This window comes from Mesoplodon densirostris, chromosome 9 (genome assembly GCF_025265405.1).
Source record: "Mesoplodon densirostris isolate mMesDen1 chromosome 9, mMesDen1 primary haplotype, whole genome shotgun sequence".
Lineage (NCBI taxonomy): Eukaryota > Metazoa > Chordata > Mammalia > Artiodactyla > Ziphiidae > Mesoplodon > Mesoplodon densirostris.
Window position 1 is genome coordinate 77,097,414 of NC_082669.1, and position 23,465 is coordinate 77,120,878.

The 23,465-nt window shown below is 37.7% G+C and overlaps 1 pseudogene; it reads right to left on the reverse strand.

Moving 5' to 3' along the window:
- Positions 1-1,127: 1,127 nt before the first annotated feature.
- On the reverse strand, positions 1,128-18,002 carry LOC132495795 (vacuolar protein sorting-associated protein 37A-like; annotated as a pseudogene).
- Positions 18,003-23,465: the final 5,463 nt, after the last annotated feature.

Sequence of the window (23,465 nt, forward strand, 5' to 3'; positions counted from 1 at the left end):
AGACTTCATTGGAATCGATGATAATTCTGACCTGTAGTCAGAATTTTTATGTCTTTGCATTAAGAAAAATGTGTTTGATATGGATATTAATCATATAAACAAAGGAAATGAATAGCTTATTTGAATGAGGTCCTTTAGTCCAATAAGCTATTTTCAAAAACATTTGGAAAACCATAGAGTTTTTGAATAGTACCGATGAATATGTTAATGACAAATGGTTATTTATTTACTAAAGAACTCAAACATTTTCTGAGAACCACAGTCCTACTTCACTCCCCTGCCAGTCAGCAATGTGACTCTAGGTCCTCACGCTATAAGCCCCACATGCGCCCTCCAGTTAGTGTATATTTATTACAGTTAATCAATTTTAAGTTTTTCTTTTCTCTCAAATCCATAAATATAAAAATAGGCAATAATTCTATTGTAAGAGACTATTTTGACACAGATATTCAGGCTTGTGAGTTACTGAAACTAATAGTTTCCTTTGGCTTGTGATAATTTCAAATGATTTGAAACGATTCATAGATGGTTGGATAAATTGAAGTATTTTTGTTTTGTTTTGTTTTTGTTTGTAAAAACAGCTGGTTTATTCTTTTGATTTATTGTATGTATTAAAAGTTACTTCCTTGAGATGGCACATTGGCAGGTTTGGTGTTTCCTGACACTGTGAATATTTAAAAACAAATTATTTTTGAAAGTTTTATCATCCAGAAAGAAACAGGAAGAATAAGAGTTTTTCTACAGTTGAAATAGTAGTTTTTCAAAAAACGTTGAGAGGAAAAAATATAAACCATTCTTGATAAAGCAATGAGGCAGTTTCAAATTAAAATTACAAATTTAAATGAAGAAATTTTATAAAATATTGAAACTAGCTAAAATTACATGCATAGGTATTTAATCAAGAGTAAGAGATGAACAGCAGTGGAACTTGAATATGATAGGATTTATCAACAATAAATAAACATTTTTAGTGCAAATAGTGCAGAAAAATTTCTCAAAGCAAAGATCATAGCAATCATTCTAATCTGTACAAAATTAGTCTCAGTTCTGTATACAATCTATATAGTTTATCTATGAATTCAGCCTCTGTGATGAAACTTTCAAATCATAAATATAAATGTGCTTAGTTTTGTGTCCCATTCCTCTCTTGGCAGTTCATGTTTTCAGTAAAATCTATAGTGGAGCATGAAGTTGGCTGTGCATTGCTATCACTTGTTGAAGTTTCTCTCCCTTGGCTCTTCTGCAGTGGCAAATTGTTCTCTTTTCCATGAAGCTACTGAGAAAATCATCTATGTCAGTTTTTCCCTCCAAGAAATCTTCTGCAATATTAGCAGATTCCTCCTCAGCTTCATGTGCAGCTACTTTCAATCTTGCCTATCGGGCACTCGCACTACAGCTCTCGCTAAGTTCATGCTGCCTTTGCATCTTCTTTTCAAAAGCTGATTTCATTTGTGTAAGTAATTCATACTCATCTAAAACAGTTTGCCTTTTGGCTTCCAAGCTGGGCTCCAAAAGGAGATTTTTTTCTTGCTAGCTCCTCAATACTTTTTACTAAGTCATCTTTGTCAGTAATAATTTGTTTTAGTTGAGGCAAAGTCAGAAACTGTTCTAGTAATACCTCCTCTTGTTCATTCATATCTGTAAGTTGTGATACACTTAGTTGTGAGAGTTGTGGAAATGCATCAGGGATATCAGGCATCTTGTAACCCAAAGCATTTTGGCTTATCGGTGCTGAAGTGTCTGTTGTGGGAACAGGCAGTGGCAGATTTGAAAGGACACCAAATGAAGGAGCAGCAGAGCGGGTTTGGCTGTTGTATAACTTGTCATTGAAGAAGAAACAGTGTCAGCAATAGATAAAGAACTGATAGTCCTGGTAGCTTCTTGTGGGGAATATGGAGGAAGAAATGGAAAACGCTGAGAAGCATAAGGAGGAATCCTACCTGGGTTACTGTGCAGGTATGGGAATGCTGTTGAAGGAGGAACTGAAATTGGAGGATTCTTCCAAAACTCATCCAATAGACTCTGAATAACTTTCCCAAGATCTGAGTGCATTGTAAAAATTTTTTCCTAATGGAGAGGTAACATACACTCCTTGTTTATCCACTAAGTGATGTCGTATTGGTGGATAAACACTGACCACTGGTTTTTCCTGAGGAAATTGTGGAGGAAGCAATATATTAATGCTAATTGTCAGGGTGTTTACGGTGAATGGCAACCTGTATTCCACATCTTTCTGTATTTCAGCTACACTGGAGTGTGCGCTCCAGAGGGACTCGATCAGGTGCCGCTTCTGCTGTTGGAGGCTGGGGAGACCACCGGGGGGTGCCCACCGCGGGGGAGGAGGCGCTGTTGGTCAGGGAAACAGCCAGCTCATCCTCCACGGGTGCCCAGGCCCGAGGCCCTAGAAGGCTCTGGCCTGCTTCTCCCAGCTGCTCAGCGCGGCGGTTCTCCAGCGACAGAGGGGGAGTGGGCAGGGATGCCCCAGCTCAAGTGCTGGGGAACCACGTCTTCTCTAAGCAAGCCGGCCGGGGGTCCTCGGTCAGGGGGCCATGCTCTGACTGCGGACAGCTGGAGGCAGGGAACTCGCCGCCCAGGACTAGCAGTCCTACCTTCACGGCCCTGACGGCCCAACCAGCTGATAAACTGAAGTTTTCAGATAAGGTTTTATTTTACTGTTCTTAGGACAATGAAGGTAAATCAAATTGTATAATCTTAAAAGCTAAAATAATAAAATTTGGAATAGAAATATAAAACAATCTCTATAATATGAGCTAGATCGTCTTTTATTCCCTATATGTAACAGAGGGCCTGGCTCATTGTGAGTGCTCAAGAAATATTTTCTATAATGAGTGAGTAATAACAAATTATTCACACATTTTTTTTATATAGCAGGTTCTTATTAGTCATCAGTTTTATACACATCAGTGTATACATGTCAATCCCAATATCCCAATTCATCACACCACCACCCCCATCCCCCTGCCGCTTTCCCCGCTTGGTGTCCATACGTTTGTTCTCTACATCTGTGTCTCAATTTCTGCTCTGCAAACTGGTTCATCTGTACCATTTTTCTAGGTTCCACATATATGCATTAATATACAATATTTGTATTTCTCTTTCTGACTTACTTCACTCTGTATGACAGTGTCTAGATCCATCCATGTCTCAGCAAATGACCCAATTTGTTCCCTTTTCACTGCTGAGTAATATTCCATTGTACATATGTACCACATCTTCTTTTTCCATTCGTCTGTCGATGGGCACTTAGGTTGCTTCCATGACCTGGTTATTGTAAATAGTGCTGCAATGAACATTGGGGTGCATGAGTCCTTTTAAATACGGTTTTCTCTGGATATATGCCCAGTAGTGGGATTGCTGGATCATATGGTAATTCTATTTTTAGTTTTTTAAGGAACCTCTGTACTGTTCTCCATAGTGGCTGTATCAATTTATATTCCCACCAACAGTGCAAAACGGTTCCCTTTTCTCCACACCCTCTCCAGCATTTGTTGTTTGTAGATTTTCTGATGATGCCCCTTCTAACTGGTGTGAGGTGATACCTCACTGTGGTTTTGATTTGCATTTCTCTAATAATTAGTGATGTTGAGCAGCTTTTCATGTGCTTCTTGGCCATCTGTATCTCTTCTCTGGAGAAATGTCTATTTAGGTCTTCTGCCCATTTTTTGATTCGGTTGTTTGTTTTTTTAATACTGAGCTGCATAAGCTGTTTATATATTTTGGAGATTAATCCTTTGTCCGTTGATTCATTTGCAAATATTTTGGCCCATTCTGAGGGTTGTCTTTTCATCTTGTTTATGGTTTCCTTTGCTGTGCAAAAGCTTTGAAGTTTCATTAGGTCCCATTTGTTTATTTTTGTTTTTATTTCCATTACTCTAGGAGGGGGATCAAAAAAGATCTTGCTGTGATTTATGTCAAAGAGTGCTCTTCCTATATTTTCCTCTAAGAGTTTTATAGTGTCCGGTCTTACAATTAGGTCTCAAATCTAGTTTGAGTTTTTTTTGGTGTATGGTGTTAGGCAATGTTCTAATTTCATTATTTTACATGTAGCTGTCCAGTTTTCCCAGCACCACTATTGAAGAGACTGTCTTTTCTCCATTGTATATCCTTGCCTCCTTTGCCATAGATTAGCTGACCATAGGAGTGTGGGTTTATCTCTGGGCTTTCTATCTTGTTCCATTGATCTATGTTTCTGTTTTTGTGCCATTACCATATTGTCTTGATTACTGTAGCTTTATAGTATAGTCTGAAGTTAGGGAGTCTGACTCCTCCAGCTCTGTTTTTTTCCCTCAAGAATGCCTTGGCTATTTGGGGTCTTTTGTGTCTCCATACAAATTTTAAGATTTTTTGTTCTAGTTCTATAAAAAAATGCCATTGGTAATTTGATAGGGATTGCATTGAATCTGTAGATTGCTTTGGGTAGTATAGTCATTTTCACAATATTGATTCTTCCAATCCAAGAACATGGTATATCTCTCCATCTGTTGGTATTGTCTTTAATTTCTTTCATCATTGTCTTATAGTTTTCTGCATACAGGTCTCTTGTCTCCCTAGGTAGGTTTATTCCTAGGTATTTTATTCTTTTGGTTGCAATGGTAAATGTGTTTCCTTAATTTCTCTTTCAGATTTTTCATCATTAGTGTATAGGAATGCAAGAGATTTCTGTGCATTAGTTTTGTATCCTGCAACTTTACCAAATTCATTGATTAACTCTAGTAGTTTTCTGGTGGCATCTTTAGAATTCTGTATGTATAGTATCATGTCATCTCCAAACAGTGACACTTTTACTTCTTCTTTTCCAATTTGTATTTCTTTTGTTTCTTTTTCTTCTTCGATTGCTGTGGCTAGGACTTCCAAAACTATGTGGAATAATAGTGATAAAAGTGGACATCCTTGTCTTGTTCTTGATCTTAGAGGAAATGCTTTCAGTTTTTCAACATTGAGAATGATGTTTGCTGTGGGTTTGTCATATATGGCCTTTATTATGTTGAGGTAGGTTCCCTCTATGCCCACTTTCTGGAGAGTTTTTATCATAAATGGGTGTTGAATTTAGTCAAAAGCTTTTTCTGCATCTATTGAGATGATCATATGGTTTTTATTCTTGAATTTGTTAATATGGTGTATCACATTGATTGATTTGCATATATTGATGAATCCTTGCATCTCTGGGATAAATCCCACTTGGTCATGGTGTATGATCCTTTTAATGTATTGTTGGATTCTGTTTGCTAGTATTTTGTTGAGGATTTTTGTATCTATATTCGTGAGTGATATTGATCCGTAATTTTCTTTTTTTGTAGTATCTTTGTCTGGTTTTGGTATCAGGGTGATGGTGGCCTCCTAGAATGAGTTTGGAAGTGTTCCTTCCTCTGCAGTTTTTTGGAAGAGTTTGAGAAGGATGGGTGGTAGCTCTTCTCTAAATGTTGGATAGAATTCATCTGTGAAGCCATCTGGTCCTGGACTTTTGTTTGCTGGAAGATTTTTAGTCACCATTTCAATTTCATTGCTTGTGATTGGTCTGTTCATATTATCTATTTCTTCCTGGTTCAGTCGTTGGAGGTTATGCCTTTCTAAGAATTTGTCCATTTCTTCCAGGTTGTCCATTTTATTGGCATACAGTTGCTTGTAGTAATATCTTAGGATGCTTTGTATTTCTGTAGTGTCTGTTGTAACTTCTCTGTTTTCATTTCTAATTTTATTGATTTGAGTCTTCTCCCTCTTTTTCTTGATGAGTCTGGCAAATGGTTGATCAATTTTGTTTATCTTGCCAAAGAACCAGCTTTTAGTTTTACTGATCTTTGCTATTGTTTTCTTTGTTTCTATTTCATTTTTTTCTGCTCTGATCTCTCTTTTTTTTTTTTTTCTTTTCCAGTATGCGGGCCTCTCACTGCTGTGGCCTCTCCTCTTGCAGAGCACAGGCTCCAGACGTGCAGGCTCAGCAGCCATGGCTCATGGGCCCAGCCGCTCCGTGGCATATGGGATCTTCCCGGACTGGGGCACGAACCCGCGTCCCCTGCATTGGCAGGTTGACTCTCAACCACTGTGCCACCAGGGAAGCCCTCTGCTCTGATCTTTATTATTTGTTTCCTTCTGGTAACTTTAGGTTTTGTTTGTTCTTCTTTCTCTAGTTCCTTTAGGTGTAAGGTTAAATTGTTTATTTGAGATTTTTCTTGTTTCTTGAGGTAGGCTTGTATAGCTATAAACTTCCCTCTTAGAACTGCTTTTGCTGCATCCCAGAGGTTTTGGATTGTCGTGTTTTCATTGTCATTTGTCTCTAGGTATTTTTTTATTTCCTCTTTGATTTCTTCAGTGATCTCTTGGTTATTTAGTAACGTATTGTTTAGCCTCCATGCGTTTGTGCTTTTTACGTTTTTAAACCTGTAATTCATTTCTAATCGCATAGCGTTGTGGTCAGGAAGGATGCTTGATATGATTTTAATTTTCTGAAATTTACTGAAGTTTGCTTTGTGACCCAAGATGTGATCTATCCTGGAGAATGTTCCATGCACACTTGAGAAGAAAGTGTAATCTGCTGTTTTTGGATGGAATGTCCTATAAATATCAATTAAATCTATCTGGTCTATTGCGTCATTTAAAACTTGTGTTTCCTTATTAATTTTCTGTTTGGATGATCTGACCATTGGCGTAAGTGAGGTATTAACATCCCCCACTATTATTGTGTTACTGTCAATTTCCTCTTTTATAGCTGTTAGCAGTTGCCTTATGTATTGAGGTGCTCCTATGTTGGGTGCATATATAATTATAATTGTTATATCTTCTTCTTGGATTGATCCCCTGATCATTATGTAGTGTCCTTCCTTGTCTCTTGAAACATTCTTTATTTTAAAGTCTATTTTATCTAATATGAGTATTGCTGCTCCATCTTTCTTTTGATTTCCATTTGCATGGAATATATTTTTCCATCCCCTCACTCTCAGTCTGTATGTGTCCCTAGGTCTGGAGTAGGTCTCTTGTAGACAGCATGTATATGGGTCTTGTTTTTGTATCCATTCAGCAAGCCTGTATCTTTAGGTTGGAGCATTTAATCCATTCACATTTAAGGTAATTATCGATATGTATGTTCCTATGACAGTTTTCTTAATTGTTTTGTGTTTGTTTTTGTAGGTCCTTTTCTTCTCTTGTGTTTCCCACTTAGAGAAGTTCCTTTAGCCTTTGTTGTAGAAATGGTTTCATGGTGCTGAATTCTCTTAGCTTTTGCCTGTCTGTAAAGCTTTTGATTTCTCCATCGAATCTGAATGAGATCCTTGCCGGGTAGAGTAATCTTGGTTGTAGTTTCTTCCCTTTCATCACTTTAAGTATATCATGCCACTCCCTTCTGGCTTTTAGAGGTTCTACTGAGAAATCAGCTGTTAACCTTATGGGAGTTCCCTTGTATGTTATTTGTCATTTTTCCCCTGCTGCTTTCAATAATTTTTCTTTGTCTTTAATTTTTGCCAATTTGATTACAATGTGTGTCGGTGTGTTTCTCCTTGGATTTGTCGTGTATGGGACTCACTGTGCTTCCTGGACTTGGGTGGCTATTTCCTTTCCCATGTTAGGGAAGTTTTCAACTATAATCTCTTCAAATATTTTCTGAGGTCCTTTCTCTCTCTCTCCTCCTTCTGGGACCCCTATAATGCGAATGTTGTTGTGTTTAATGTTGTCCCAGAGGTCTCTTTGTCTGTCTTCATGTCTTTTCATTCTTTTTTCTTTATTCTGTTCTGCAGCAGTGAATTCCACCATTCTGTCTTCCAGGTCACTTATTCATTCTTCTTCCTTAGTTATTCTGCTATTGATCCCTTCTAGTGTAGTTTTCATTTCAGTTATTGTATTGTTCATCTCTGTTTGTTTGTTGTTTAATTCTTCTAGGTCTTTGTTAAAGATTTCTTTCATCTTCCTGATCTTTGCCTCCATTCTTTTTCTGAGGTCCTGGATCATCTTCACTATCATTATTCTGAATTCTCTTTCTGGAAGATTGTCTATCTCCACTTCATTTAGTTGTTTTTCTGGGGTTTTATCTTGTTCCTTCATCTCGTACATAGCCCTCTGCCTTTTCACCTTGTCTATCTTTCTATGAATATGGTTTTTGTTGCACAGGCTACAGGATTGTAGTTCTTCTTGCTTCTGCTGTCTGCCCTTTGATGGAAGAGGCTATCTAGGAGGCTTATGCAAGTTTCCTCCACACATTTTTGATGTCTAGAAAACATAGTCAGTTTGGAGAGATGTATTCTAAGTCTTTTTCTGTGGCTCAAACTATATATAGTTAAAAACACATATTTAAATTAACTTGGTATATAGGATTAAGGGCTTTTGAGTGGTGTGCATTTTGTAAGCCACTGTACATGATCAGCAAATACTATTACAATTTTTACTTATTTACGTATGGATGAAGAAATATCGAATAGTGACGTAAATCATGGTGCACCAACTAGATTTTCTATATCTAAAAAATCTTGTGGTATGTTTCAACAGCAAAAAGACAAATAACCAAATTAAAAAATGGACTAAGGACATCAATAGACATTTCTTCAAATGAGATATATAATAGGTACATGAAAAGATGCTCAACATCACTAGTCATTGGGGAAATGCAAATTAAAACCACAATAAGATATTACCTTATACCTGTTAGAATGGCCATTATCAAAAAGACAACAGATAACCAATTCTGGCAAGGATGTGGAGCAACGGGAACCCTTGTGAACTGTTGGTGGGAATGTAAATTAATGCAGCCACTAGGGAAAACAGTATGGAGGTTCTTCGAAAAATTAAAAAGCTATCACATGATCCAGCAATTCCACTTCTGGGAATATATCCAAAGGAAACAAAAACATTAACTCAAAAAGATATCTGCAACCTTTTGTTCATAGCAACATTAGTTACAACAGCCAAGACATGAAAACAACCTCAGTGCCCAACAACAGATGAATGTATAAAGAAGTTATGGTATATAAATACAGTGGAATATTACTCAGCCATAAAAAATGAGGAAATCCTAACATTTGCACCAACTTGGATGGACCTTGAAGGAGTTATGCTAAATATGTCAGACAGAGAAAGCCAAATACTGTATTATCTCAATTATATGTGAAATCTAAAAAGAAAACAAAACAAAGCAAAACAAAATAAAACCCAAACTTATAGAAAAAGAGTCAGACTTGTGGTTACCAGAGGTAAAGAATCAGGGGAGGAAAAATTGGAGGAAGGAGGTGGTCAAAAGGTACAGACTTCCAGTTATAAGATAAATAAGTACTAAGGATGTGATATATCCAATACAACATGATGACTATGGCTAACACTGATGTATGATATATAGGAAAATTATTAAGGGAATAAATCCTAATTCTCATCACAAAGAGAAAATTTTTCCTTTTTTCTTTCCTTCTTTCTTTTCTTTGTATTTTTTGTATATGAGAAGATGGATGTTAACTGAATCTATTGTGGTAATCATTTCAGAATATACATAAATCAAACCATCCTTCTGTATACCTTAAGTTTATACACTGATGTACATCAATTATTTCTCAACAAAACTGGGGGAAATCTTATGAAAGAATTAACTATTACAAGTGTATTTCAAGGACGAATAGAGGGGAAATGCATTTAGGTTGTAGTTACTGTGAATGAAAACATTCAATACATTTTTTAAAAATTTGAGTTAATTAGGTCTACAACTCGAAGCCATAAGAAATTGCTTAAACACCAAGTTTTCTTACAGAATTAATAGATGCTGGCAGAATTTATAATTAGTCATATTACCTGTTGTTGGCAGAGCCCATATTCCCATTACTTTCTTTCCTTGTTTGTATGGATTTCATTAACAGAAATGTATTGAGGAAATGTACATAATAGATGTTTAATAAATATTAAGTGAACAAATGAAAAGTGATGAAGGAAAGTGGTTTTGTAACCTATTTTTATAGTTGAATGTTCTGGTTTATTCATTTAGCAAATATTTATTGAGCACATACTTTGTGCTGGACACTGTCCCAGGACTGCAGATACAGACACAGTGGAGCCCAAGTTCCTACCCTTATGGCACTCACATCCTAGAGTATCAGGCTAGTCCTGATGGAGTGCTTAGTTAGTGCCTGGCAGAGTTCTAGTGCATTACACATATTAACCCATTTAATCTCCACAAGTGCTCTATATTATTGGTGCTATTATTATCCATCGTCATTTTACTGATGAGGAATCTGAGGGTCAGAGAAGTTGAGAAACTTGCCTATAGTCACACAGTTAATAGGAACTGACAAGTTCAAACCCAGGCAGTATAGTTCCAGAGCTGTCTCTGTGACCTGTTTATGACTACAGGAGAAAGTAAAATAAGAATAGGTTTGGTGATGAAACTCCAAATGGGCAACTATTTTACTAATGGGTGAACGTTTTATAGTAATTTAGTGTCCTTTGTCAATCAAAAATCTTTTCACGTGTATTGCTTGAATAATTGAGGGACTCTTACTAGACACTGGGTGAAACTTAAGATTCTTGAACTAAAATTTCTCTTTATAGACCAATATGACAATTCTCACTGTTATGTTTATGTATTTTTTAAAACAAGGAGTGTGATAATATATTTTGTCAATATATTTTTCTTTCACAGTTTAATTCTAAAGATTTGAAAGAGTGGAGGTCCTGATAAAGAGTAAATAGAAGGATATAATGCCATGTTAGACATTCCTGAGTGGTAATAATGGGAGTAGAAGCTTTTAGATATTATATTTCCAAAGGAGTTCCATTAAATCTATTTACTATAATACAAATAAATGTGATTTTCTTTTTGCTTATTTTTCACACTTTGGCCTGAATTGGAGATTGCTTCTTCATGTAAGTTATAAATATATACAATTTCAGAGCTGTAGTAAGATGCTAGCATTATGGCTAGAGAAATAAAGAAGGGTGGAGTTGGACTATTTTGTTGATGTCTCGGCAGCTAGTCTGAGCAGGTTAGGAAAGAAGAGGACTCAGATTAGTTTGAAAAAGTGGATGGAAACCTTGAAAGACTTACACAGAGGTGTGTGAAGAACAGTAAAGAAAGGTGCTGAAGAATAGATATTAATTAGCAAGATTGCAAGCTAACTTCACTAGGATGAGAGGAATAATTCATAGTATCCTTAGATAGGCTTCTCTGGCTCTAAAGTTCCAGAGCGTTCACAGGGGAACAAGATGTTGCTGAAGCAAGAAGCTTGATATTTTTTAAATTCAATATACATTCTTTTTTTAAAAAAATGTTTGAGAACCAGTAGTTAATTTAATTTAATTTATTTATTTATTTGTCTGCACTGCACAGCATGCAAGATCCCAGTTCCCCAACCAGGGACCAAACCCAAGCCCCTTGCATTGGAAGTGCACAGTCCCAACCACTGGACCGCCAGGGAAGTCCCTTGATGTCCTATTTACATCCTCACCCAACAGTCCTGAAGCGCTGGCTGGCCTCTTCCTCTTCTGTAAGCGCTTGGGAGTAAGCTGCAGAGGCAAACAGGGGCAGGATGGCTCAGCAGTGACTTGCCTGAGCCCAGACCACACTGTGTTTTTCTGTTAGTGTTTGGAATAGAATATGAAGTCCTTAAGCTTTTATATTATTTAGCCTTCAGTAGATTTTCAGATACCTGAACTTTAAAGTAGCAGTCCTTCCCTTTGCTTTTCCATGATTGGGCATATTTATGAGAACAAATGAAACTTTAAATCTCCTACTTTCATTGTCAGTAAAAGCAGCAGAAATGACAGCAATAAAAAGTCTTGGCTTCTTTTCTAATCGATGACCAATCCTTTCCTATCTAAGCAAACCCATGTGACAGAAAGCAGTGATCTGTAACACCATTATCACTAAAGGCCAGCCAGCAATTTTGTTACAAAACCTTCTGAGGCGGTTTGTAATTTGGCTGTTTTAATTAAACCTTACCAGCCCAGACTGCAGAGGGAAAGTACTGGGAATTTTCCACTGAAATGTCACTCTTAAGACAGTGTTTTACTATAAATTTGATATCAGAAATCATAACAATATTTAGTACCAGATAATTGGCATAACAATTATCTTGACTGACAGCTTGTGAACTTGGGAAGTTAAATTAAAATTGATATGCTTATTTGTCTCTTGAACTGTCAAATCAACACAAGCACCTTTTGCTTTTTCAGCACTGCTACAGCTTGGGGCAGTTGGCTGCAATCCATAGTTAATTCTGTGCATTTTAGCAGGAGATAGGATTTGAGTTCATTTTTCTCTTTTCTTCTTGTTTTTGACCTTAGAGAAGGATAATGAGAATTATGGTATTGGTAAAATTACCAGTACAAACTGGGGCCATAGAAAGCTAAATGTCTAGAAGAATATTTTCTTGGTTTAATTCATCTCTTCAGAGAGTTTAGGACGTGCAAAGCAGCTAATAATGGCAATAGCTACCATTACTGAGTGTTTACTGTGTGCTGGGTACTAGGCTAAATCCATTCCTGCATTTATGACTATAGAACCACTCTTATAGAGGAAGATAACAGCACCACTTCATAGATGAGGAAATTTGCCCAAATCCCCCAGCCAGTAAGTGGTGGATTTGTGATTTCAACTTTGCTCTGCTTAACCCTGGAGACCATGTTTTAAACTATATCATAATGCTTCCTGTCACAAACTACCCCCTTTCTACCAAAAATCAAATTCTTTTTCCAAGAGTCTAAGTTAAGGTGAGGTTTTTCTTATATTGTCTTTTATCTAAAGGAAAGCTATTTATTCTAGAGCTACATACAAAAAAAAGAGATAAATATAAAACATTCAATTCATCTACTTTTAGCTTAAGAACAGTCATAAAACAATATAATTTTACAAAAGTGAACATTATTATTTTTATTTTACTTCTATATTACAGCTGGTTGGGAGAGAGAGAAGTAAGGTGAAGCAAAGTAAATGAAAAGGAGAAATGAAAAGGAATGACCAGGAAGTTGAGGGGAAAGGAAGATTGATGGGAGTGAGGAAAGTAAGCATGGAAACAATTCCTAGAAACAGTGAGGAAGGCTCTTGTACCATCTTTGACCTTCACCACTGAGAATTTTTTCCAAGTCTCTCTTTAATCAAGTTCTTTCTTTTAACATGATCAATTTCTTCCCTCCATTGACTTCATCTTCTTCGCCTTCAAAAATACACAGCTCTCTTCTAACATGAAGAGACCTTCCCTTGGTCTTGAGCCCTTTCTATCACTGGTTGAATTAGTGATTGACTTGAGAACAAGGTCTGGGCATCCATTTACCAGGCATTAGCTGCTAAGTCCTAGGGGTACAGAGAAGCACCAGGACGGGCTCTTTCCTTTTCATAAGCAAACTTTCTGAATGATTGGAAATTAATCATGAGCAGGTAGATATATCTAAGACCATATTTTATTATGATAAATCAATTAAGAATAAAAATCTGCCAAACCAGCTTATAGTGTTATGTAGATAGATCAACTACCATAGCAATTGTTTTCCCTTTTTCAACCACTTATTTCTTCTTTTTGTGGACTGTGATTACTACCTTCATTTCCTTTCTGTCCTCTCATTGTGACAGTTTGGTACATGACTATCCCCCTTCTAAGCTGCACCCTTGAGTGCCACCAATTACTTCCTTATTGAAAAATCAAATGTTTCTTTTACTCTCATACCTTCTCTTCTTTCTATTGTACACAGTGTGTGTATATATTGTATGACTTCCTTCAGCTCTTCTCTCCACCCTCAAATTATTTCTTTCTAGAACTGTAGCTCAAATCATTCTGGTTTAGAATAGCTTTATCTCAAACTGGATAAGCTTGGTTAGAAAAGCTTTATCTTGAACAATCTAAGTTTGGCTTGCTAAATTTGGGGCAAGCCACTTAAGTTGAAGTTCTGAGTATTCTAAGTCATATATTCAGGTCATAGATTTCATTCTTTTACATCTGGACTATACCTTCAACTGATGATGTTTTCTCTCCTGAAAGGAGATAGGGTCTTGTGTGCAATTTTTCAGCTGGGGGTATTATTTTATATTTGATACACATATATCAGAAGTAAACATGGATTTTAGAAACCTCACTTTAAAAAAAATTAATTTTATTGAAGTGTAGTTGACTTACAATGTTGTGTTAATTTCTACTGTACAGCAAAATGATTCAGTTGTACATATATATACATTCTTTTTCATATTCTTTTCCATTATGGTTTATCACAGGATATTGAATATAGTTCCCTGTGTTATACAGTAGGACCTTGTTGTTTATCCATTCTATATATGATAGTTTGCATCTACTAAGCCCAAACTCCCACTCCATCCCCCGACACCCCATTCCTCCCCCTCGGAACCACAAGTCTGTTCTTTATGTCTGTGAGTCTGCTTCTGTTTCATAGATAAGTTCATTTGTGTCATATTTTAGATTCCACATTTAAGTGATATCATATGGTATTTGTCTTTCTCTTTCTGACTTACTTCACTTAGTATGATAATCTCCAGGTCCATCCATGTTGCTGCAGATGGCATTATTTCATTCTTTTCTTATGGCTGAGTGGTATTCCATTGTATATACATACCACATCTTCTTTATCCATTCATCTGTTGATAGACATTTAGGTTGTTTCTATGTCTTGGTTATTGTAAATTAGAAATCTCATTTTTTGATATCTAATGACTCAGGCTTTTTGGCTTTCTGGGTATAGGGCTTGGGAGTCCAGGGGGAAAGTCCAACTTTGCTAAAAGTAATCTAAGTTGAGTTCTAACTTTGTCCTATCCACCTTCTCTTACTTTAGAGGGAAGACCACCAAACTCCCTGGATTTTACCATAAGAACTTCAACAACAATATCCTTACCATAAAGGCACAGACTATATGCTCAAAAATTAGGTCACATTTTGCATATTTCTTTTCTCCATTTTGTGTATACTCATTGTGGAGTTACTTATTTTGGGAATTGAATATCCCACGAAGGTTATCAAATTTATTATAGATATAGTTACTCTTTGCCCTCCTCTCTTTAGAATTACAAATTTTGCATTTTTAAATGATTCTGTAGGTTTTGCTTATTGACATAGTAAAGAGATTTGGGTTGTGTCCATATAAAGAAGAAATAAGTGGTTGAAAATAGGGGAACCAGTTAATATGGTCATTTATCTATCTATATGGCAGTAAACAACTGGTTTGTCAGACTTCTATTCTTAATTGATTCAATTATCATTGTAAAATATGGTCTTAGATATCTATCAGCTGATGATTAATTTCTGATTCATAATGCTGCCTCTTCTCACAATGTGCCCTTAGAAATTTTCCAATAGAAATGAAATCTTGAAAAATAAGTATTAGCTAATTTGAAGAACTTGGAACCCAGATGAAGGAAATAGAGACAATTTACATAATGAGGCTCCAATTTTTTCAGCTTAAAAAGACTATACAACATTTGGGTTCTGGAATTCTTAAGAATATGGTTTAGACTTGGATTTGGTAGTAAATATCCACATTTACATTCATTATGTATAATTATTACTCCAGTAGAGCCAGTGAGGTCTGAGTTTTATTAGCCATGAATAAAGAATGAAAAAAGAGATAACACATGTAAACACACTTAGTGAACTGTAATTTCTATGTAACTGTTAACAACAACAGTTACTGTTTTAACAGACAGGCTAACTCTCTGTAGTCAATGGAAGAAGCAAGAAGTCCATGGCAACTTCTATCAGTCAGGATGCAGACAAAAAATAAATGACTCACTTAAACCAAGAAATAGAGGAGAGCTTAATGAAAGGACTGTTTACAAAGATGCATGGAAAGTAGGCAAGGTCGAAGTGAACCAGCAGGGAATGATGAAGCACAACAGAACTAGCAATAGTAGGGAAATATCACCTCCCTAGGCCTGAAGCAACAAGACAAGGGAGAAGTTACCCAAACCCAGAGAGAGAGCAGCTGTAGGAGTGTTTTTGATGGTGTTGTGGTCTTTAGTAGAGGGAAAGAGTCCAACCATGGTCAAGAGAACAGATACCTAGTCTCACTCTCCTCTCGCTCACTTTAATCTACTAGTGTCTCCCATTGGCTGGACCCATATGGAGGCCAGAAGACAACACAGCCCATTGGTGCACTTCATGTACATCAGCCTCTGGAACACAAAGTAGGGAAGAGAAGAATCAAGAGTGAATTTGCTCTGGAAGAGCAAGTAAATACATCCAGCTCACAGGCTAGGCTGATATCAATGGCCTATATCAATTCATTTGGAGTCAATTAACTTTTATTGGCCCAGATAACATCACTCCTTCCTTTGAATGTCACCAATTACTTCCTTCTTGACAAATGTTTCTTTTACTCTCACACTTTCTTTTCTTTCTATTGTACATACTGGATTATCTCACCTACATTTTTCCACCCAAGTCATTTATTTCTAGAACTATAGCTCAAATCTTCATTCCAGTTCAGAAAAGCTGTATCTTGAACTGGATGAGCTTGGCTTCCTAAATTTGGGACAAGCCACTCAAAGGGAATTGAGGTTCTATCTGATGTTTCCCTCCCAAAAGAATGTGTAAAACTTAGAAGAAATCGTTGCCTTGGGTGGACAGTTGAACCATGACTTATGAAGTCTATGAATACTGTGAGTTAGAAGCATGACAATATTGGTAACATGCCAAAGTACACAATACTTGTCTTTACAGATCACTGTCTACTGTACCAACCTCTCCTGAAACCGTCACGCAAATGGGAAAAAGAAAAAAAGTCATACATCTTAAATTTACACAGGAACTGCTGTATCAGGAAGTGTTAAGCTGTTAGAAGATTCTGAATCTTAAAAACACATCTTATGCAGCCATATTAGCTTTGTATTCCTGTGAATAGAGTCCATTGGATAATGGCTCTTGTTGAGTTAACCAAGATGGCTTTGCCAAATGAGATTACCTTGAAGGAAGAGTAATTTGGCCCCTACTTTCTCTTCGATCTCATCTTTCGTTATTCCTTCTAACACCCATAGTGCTCATGCACACACCAGACACACACTCTCAGACAGACACACTCCACCCCACCATACTAAGCCTCCTTCTTAACTCTGTTTTGTACATGCTGTTCCTACTGCCAAGAACACTCTTTCTGCTCCTTGTATTTTTCCCCTCCCACCACTCACTATATTATATTATACTTGCTTACTAATGACATTATGCTGGGAACACCCTGAGAGTAGGGCCTATTTCTTACTTATTTGTCATTAAAACTCCAGGACCTTTTCCAGTGTTTGGCATATAATAGCTTCTCATTATCTGTTGAATTAATAAATGAATGAAGGAAATAGCAATGGGAAAAACTTTACTCACTGATATTTATTCTCAAGTTAGTTCTGCTTAGGATGATCTCATTAGTAAAGGTGAAAGAAAATTGCAAAGTGCCTGAATAATTTAAAAATACAGTGTAGGTCCCAAATAAGCAGCAGAACAATAGCCAGAGTGTTGCATTGTGAGGACTCCAGACTTGTGAGACAATGGTGAGGAAACTGGCTCTGCCAGTGCTGTCCAGGTTAGATGCCCATCAGAATCCCTTCAGGTTACTTATCTCAATTACTGAAGCCAGGCCTTCTGCTTCTCAGACCTTCTGAGTCAGCACCACAGGGGGTGTGTTCTGAGAGACTGTGTTTCAGCATCTGCCCCCACGAACCCCCAGGTGGTGGTTCTGGTGCACACTCTAGCAAGAGAAGCTTGCTTGATCCCTGAAAAGTCTTGAAGCTCCCTGAGGACTTGTGATCTTGCCATGGGTATGAGTCATTAACAATCTTAAGTTTGTAAATGATATTTGTAAATATTCAGTTTTATGTTTTAATTTTTTATGACTTGTCGGCTTTTCCCTGGGGAGATGTTTAACTTTCATTTGCTGTTTTGTATTGCAGGGCCTTATTCACTTGATTAATTTTTAATTGAAGAATCATGCTGAGATACTTCCAGACTCTGAGTGGAGACAGCGCAGTACTGCTTTCCCGGTGCAATTCTCATTAATGCACCGTCTCTGTGGTCCCTGCGGACCACCAACTTCTTCATCCTCCGATTATATTTATTCTGTGGAGAGGAAGGCAGAAAGTTGGGGAAAGGTAAGCACAGCTGAGCAATGTTGAGATATGCTGGGTAGCAGAATGTTAAAGCCTACTTTTGCATGTCTGTAGGTAGGAATCTACTTGTGTGTTTCCATGGAATCATCCAGTATAGTTCTGCCTCTTTGTTTTCGCAATCACTTGCTTTTATTGGAAAATTGGTTATTCTAAAATTAAGCATTTAACTTCAGCCGAGACCTCCGCTAAAACTTCCTAATATGCAACCCAGTCTTGAAAATGATTGTTAGAGTCATTTAGTTAGATGGTTCTGCTGATTCTTCTATTTAGGCTTGTTACTGAAGCCAAGTGAGTCATTTTCTTATTATAGCTCATTGTAACTTAACAAATGATCTTCAGAATAGTCAACAGACCGTTCCTGATGTTCACCTGGGGGCTTTGCTGTTTCTTCGTGTGAATCAGATTTTGAATGTTGTACAAAGCTGCATGAAAATGTTAGATATAAAAGAAGCCTGACATATAAGATTATGGAAGGATAGTGGATTATTACCTATTTCTATGTAAAAGATTTCCACAAAGTTAGTGGCTTACCACTCATTTATTAGCTCAGAGACCCAGAGGTCAAAAGTCTGGCAGGGGCTTGGCTGAATTCTCTGGTTAGGGTCTCTACAAGGCAGAAACCAAGGCAGTGGCCTTGTGGGAGAGGGACAGTTTTTATCTGGAGGCTCTGGGGAGGAATCTGCTGCCACACTCACTCAGGTTGTTGGCAGAATTCAGTTCCCCACAGCTGTGGGACTGAGGTTGCCATTACTATGCTGGCTGTTGGCTGGGGGTCTTCTTAGCTCTTAGAGGCAACTGTCTAGTCCTTGCATGGCACCCTCTCCATTTTCAAGGCCAGCAATGGTGCATCAGAATTTTTTTCATGCTTCAAATCTCTCTGGCTTCACCTTCTGCTACCAGCTAGAAAAAAATCCTGCCTTTAAAAGGGCTCATGTGATTAGGTCAAGCCTACCCATATATCCTCTATATCTTAGAGTCAATTGATTTGGGACTTTACAACTTAAAAAATCTATTACAGCAGTACCTAGATTAGTGTTCAGCTGAATAACTAGGAGACAGGAATTTTGGAAATCCATCTTGGAATTCTGGCTAAAACAGACAGGGACAGTATTTAAATGATAAAACAATTATTATAATTTATAAATATATATAATCTATATTATGTATGCAACCTATATTTTTCGATTTTAATTGGCTGATAATAGGCTGCTATCTTTGGGAAAAATACTAGTTGTGACAGTATATAATATCATTTGTATATTATATGTAAGCCAGAAATTAGGGTACAAGAATGTAAGATCTTTTACCAAATTTAAAGGTATACTTCCTCTTGAATTTTGAACAAAATATGTCATCTCTACAGGCAGGACTTTCAGGTCATCTAAATGCTCACTTCAATGCTGAAATCTCCTAGAAATTTCCCAATTGTTACCTGCCAGGCCTGAGGACTCATTCTTTCCTAAGTCTGTTGCCCAGTATCGAGAATTCATTTATGGACCAAGATAGCTAATAAAAAACTCCCGTTCTGATTGGCTTATATTATGTTTAAAACCAGCAACATTTCGTGAGAAGTCCTTTTCCTGACCACTTCCACAGGCCAGCTAACGCATTGTGTCGAAGTTTTTACTAAACATACACATTTTTTTCTTCAGTAGCATTGAGTGACAAGTAAAGGGGATCTGTTTACGATAATGTACTTAAAGTCTGTGAGAGAAAATAGTTTTTACAACGAGTAGAATCATAAGAACTGGGTCAAAGATTAGCACATGTGGTTGAAATATGGATTTGCATATTGACCTTGGGACCAAGAACAAAACTATAGCAAGGTGTTCAAAGAAGAGGGGAGAATCAGGAGAAGGATAAGACCAGCAAAGTGCCAAGGGGAGGATGGCTAAGGATAGCTAAGGGCTGGGATGAGACGAGCTGTCCAAACTGGCCAGAGTGAGGTTGTGCTTCTATATCTGGGCACATCCTGAAGCTTGAGTTTGAAGCAAGGCAATGAATGAAACTAGAAAGAATGCAGAAACCAGGAGAACACAGATAATGGAGATCAGTGGTTCTTCACTTCTAATAAAACCTATCATCTCCCTTTCTAAAAAAAAAAAACAACAACACACATACAAAACCACACATATAGTTTTGTATTTAATTCTGGATCCCATAGGAATTGGGACTCTGTACAAATGTTTAGATCAGCAGTCACCCAACACAGGCTCTGGATTAGATGCAGACCCAGAATTCAGGGACAAGCCCTGAAACCACGTACAGAACCATAATGGGGCAGCAATAAGCAGCAGGCACCACTATCCTTGATTCTGAAGTTACCCTCTTCTTTCACCAAGAATCTTATACACTCTGGTCATTTAGAAGTCAGTCTTACAGCTGGACCCCTGCAAGGTTTATAAGGAGTGAGATTACAGAGGATGGACTTATGCATGTAAGATAGGAAGAAGGGTGAGTCCTAACATCTAGATTATATTCTCAAGCAGATATGATGGATACTTAAACTGGAACTACCTTTCATTTTTTCCTTTACGGATTCTTATCCTCCTCACACATTTCTGGCTCCTTTATGATCTAATTCTTAAACCTGCCCATCTGAGAAAAGTGTTAAAAGTCTTTTTAAGCTGGATGTTCACACAAGCTTATTTAGTTTATATTCCTGAGTTATTTAAATAATTAAAAAGGAGCCTCAAGAAATTGTCAAATGAAATAGATACCTAATAATTGATGAAATACAAATGAGTTTGAACTAGAAAGACAGAGCAACGGCAGATTTAGCCTCCAAGGGAAGATAGTCAAGAGGAAGCATTAAAAAATATCGTTTGGGTTTTGTCTAGGGACATTTGTCAAGAAGTCACTAAAGTTAGAGTTTTAAGAAGGCACTGTCTTCTCTCCCCTTTATCAAATCTGTAGCTGGAAAAACTATGCCAGTTGAGAAGTTCATTGATTATGAGTATCTACACTGCATCCAGAGAGGCCTGAGAATTATCCACATAGACTGTTCCACCAGGGTGGACTCTCCCAGCCCATCTACATGTTACACTCACACTAGGGATTCAGTGTGTCAGTTATTCTCTCTGACTGGTATCACCATCAGTGGTCAAAATTTAGCTTCAGGAAGGAACAGTTTGGGGAATTTTAGTTCACTAAGCATGCCATAGATGTCATAACTGGAGGTTAGTCTGTGTTCTGAGCTCAGTTTCTCTTTAGGAAGGAGACATTGCTACTGATGAGGAACATCCTGAATGCTTGGGACTCCTTCTTAGGTAGGGAACTCATGTATAAGGACAGATCAAGAAAGAGATTCCAGAAATGAGGCTGTGTTGGGGAAGTCTATTATTAATGTGTTTGGAAAGATTCAACTACTCTTCTAGTGAGGAATCAGTTGCATTGAACATGACCTAATTGATTATAAGTGGCAACTATAATTCATAAATCATTTAATATTTGGTTGTTATCCTTTCTGTGTAGGTGAGCAAGTGCATGATTATAGTCCTAAGCCTCATATGTATTCAGGATGCAGAGTGTTCTTAGCTGCAATATTTCATTGATGGTTATAACTCTCTGAGGTAGGCAGGGAAGTTATTAATGTTGTTATCTCCAACAGATGTATAACTGGGGCACAGAGGGATAAAGTAACTTGGCCAAAATTACAGATGTTGTAAATAACAGACCTGGGACTTGTACCCTGTCTCCTTACTCTTGCATGCCTGTAGAGGCACTTCTCTGCCGCCATCCTCAAGGAAGGTGCTCTGTGATTTGTTTTTCCAGAAGTGATGATAAGATTGTGCTTTTTAGTGGTGGCTTGGGAGCCCCATTAGCAATACCCATGTCAGGAGTGAGTGGCACAGCCTGTGCACCTTGAATGGGGCTTTCCTTCAGGTGGCAATTAACTGGCATATCATCATGATGAAAATCACGTTCTATTCAACTTTAGTAGATGAATGCAAGCAACCTCACTGAAATGCCTAGAACAGTGCCTGGCACTTGATAGACACATAAAAACATATGTTGAAGTCACTGTTATTAGTGTTACATATATGATTAAAACTTTTATAGAGTAGGTTTAGTCAGAAGAGTTTATTCATTAATTCTGTGCTTGGCATTGCTCTGAGCTCTAGGAATTCAATGGTGAGACAAAGGTTCCTGCTCTCATGGAGCTTATTGTCTAGTACAGAGAAACAGATATTTAATAAGTAAGAAAATGTCATAAATGGTGAGTGATCCAAAGAAAATTTAAATGAATCAGGTAATAAAATGACAGGCCATGGAGTGGGCAAGCATTTCAGAAAATTCCCTTCTGAGGTGGTAACGTGTATGACATGTGTGCTGAGGTGGTAACATGTGTTGAGACCTGAATGATATGATGGTGCCTGTTGTGCAAAGATCTGGGTGATGAGATTTCCAGGACGGGACTCTTAGAAGTTAATAAGCTGGGTGTGGTTTTTTTTTTTCAACATCTTTATTGGAGTATAATTGCTCTACAATGGTGCATTAGTTTCTGCTATATAACAAAGTGAATCAGCCATATGTATACACATATCCCCATAGCCCCTCCCTCTTGCGTTTCCCTCCCGCCCTCCCTATCCCACCTCTCTAGGTGGTCACAAAGCACCCAGCTGATCTCCCTGTGCTATGTGGCTGCTTCCCACCAGCCAGCTGTGTGTGTTTGAGGGACCAAAAACCCCAGAGAACCAGTGAAGTTGGAGTGTCCTAACTGAGGGGACAAGGAGAACACGGGGAGGATGAAGAGCTAGTCAGGGCATTATGGACCATGATAGGAATTCGAAATCTATTCTAATTATACTCAGAAGTTGTGGGAGGGTTTGAAGCAAGGTAGTCATAAATCTGATTTATAGTTTAGATGATTTAGACTCTTGTGTCATGAGTGGACTGTGGAGGGGCAAAGGAAGTGGGTTCAAGTGAGGGATGTTGTTGGCGGGGCAGAGAGAGTGTCAGTGGAGGTGGTGAGAAGTGTTTGGGTTTGACATGTGCAAACTAGAGGTAGGACTTGGTTGATGTGATTGACTGCGAGGGGGACACGGGAAGAGATGAATCCAGGATGATTCCTAGGGTTTAGGCTTGAGCAACAGGTGGCTGGTTGTGTTATCATTTGAGGAACAGGATTTGTGTGTATGGGGTGGGGATGGAGAATCAAGAATTATTGCCCAAGACACAAATGAACTTATCTACAAAACAGAAACAGATTCATAGACATAGAGAACAGACTTGTGGTTGCCAAGGGGTGGCGGGGGAGGGAGAGGGATGGAATGGGAGTTTGGGCTTGGTAGATGCAAACTATTATATTTAGAATGGATAAGCAACAAGGTCCTAATGTATAGCACAGGGAATTATATTGAATATCTTGTGATAAACCATAATGGAAAAGAAT